The sequence below is a fragment of the Sinocyclocheilus rhinocerous genome, unplaced genomic scaffold, assembly GCF_001515625.1.
Source record: "Sinocyclocheilus rhinocerous isolate Xijiao unplaced genomic scaffold, SAMN03320098_v1.1 C36597565, whole genome shotgun sequence".
NCBI classification, from domain to species: domain Eukaryota; kingdom Metazoa; phylum Chordata; class Actinopteri; order Cypriniformes; family Cyprinidae; genus Sinocyclocheilus; species Sinocyclocheilus rhinocerous.
Window position 1 is genome coordinate 1 of NW_015783667.1, and position 1,356 is coordinate 1,356.

At 40.9% G+C, this 1,356-nt stretch overlaps 1 long non-coding RNA gene across 1 annotated transcript; it reads right to left on the reverse strand.

Annotated features, from left to right (window-relative positions):
- Positions 1–121: 121 nt before the first annotated feature.
- On the reverse strand, positions 122–777 carry LOC107736261 (uncharacterized). The gene is made up of 3 exons (XR_001639624.1): positions 709–777; positions 528–617; positions 122–413 (listed from the first exon to the last, which is right to left on the reverse strand). It is a non-coding gene; the product is annotated as an uncharacterized LOC107736261 (long non-coding RNA).
- Positions 778–1,356: the final 579 nt, after the last annotated feature.

A 1,356-nucleotide genomic window follows, 5' to 3' on the forward strand; every position in this document is an offset into this window, starting at 1 on the left:
GATTGGAGAACTGGATGCGGTGCCTATTTACATATAAAGAGCTCTATTAATCAAGGTAAGTGTCATTATGGAGGGGCTCATTGGGCAGCACAGTGTGGGTATTAAATAAAATTCTCCATGCCAGGCCGCCCGCGGCGGGCGATACGTCTTGATTTGTGGACTGTCAGAGACAGGCAGCGAAGATGGAGCCGGGGAAAGAAGGTGCGTGCGCGTGTGTGTGTGAGGGGGGGTCGTCGGAGAGCGAATTGCCACCATAATCAGATTTCACACGCCGAGGGAAAGGAGAAAGAGAGGGGATGTTCCAAAGTACCAAAGCGTTTCCTTACGTTTATGGTTTGGGAAGCGGGGAGGCGTTTACATGTAGTGCCACTGTCCATCCATACCCATGTTCATACCCATTCCTCCCATGGGACCTGCGAGACGGAGACACAAAATTAAAGAACAATAAAACACATGCAAATGCTTTCAGCATTTTTATAACAGCACTAAAATGTCTAACGTGCGATTATAATCAAAGTGCAACATACCGCTAGGCCGGAGACCCATGTGTTGTTGGCCCTCAAGCACAAAGCCGCCCATAGGCTGACCATCAGGACTGTAAGCGGTTCCTTGAGTTACTAAACACACAAAAACACAACATATGTGATACATGCACAAATTGTGTATATAGTGATTGTAAAGATGGTAAAAAGTAAGCCATCACTTTACCTGCTCTGTTAGACTGATCAATCATGGGCTGCACGATTCTTCTTCGAGCATTGATAAACCTGTCAAAGAGAAGACAGGGAACACATTTACTAAATCTATTTATATTACTGACCGCCCACAGTATATTTTACTCTTATTTAAACACTCTGGACTTTTACTACTGAGCTTTTTGCTATGATTTAGATTTACTGCAAAATATCCCTTAATGCAGTGCGATTTCTCCTGGGCCTTTGGGTTAATGGACCTGTCAGGAGTCCACAAAAAAAGCTAATGTACTGTTTTAGTGCTAGACCAAAGAAATAGTCTAATTTATAATGTAAACAAGCAGAGGTTTTGTTAATAAAGAGATTTTAACACCTTTTACAAATTGCGTGTGAGAAACATTCCGTTTAACGGTGAATTATATAGTAGCAAATGATAAAAACAAATAGAATTATTTGATTTGTAGTGTATTTTTAATTTCCTCAGCAGTCTAAAGATAACCTCTGTTTATAAGACTTGCTTTAATTGTGCTTCTTGCTGCAATATATTAGCGAATCAAGTAAAGGGGTCATTGCTCAATAAATATTCAATTGATATAGCATTGGCCTAGTAGCCTCAGGCTATGATTAGCCTAACTGCTTTTCAGACACTAATATGCTTCAGCAG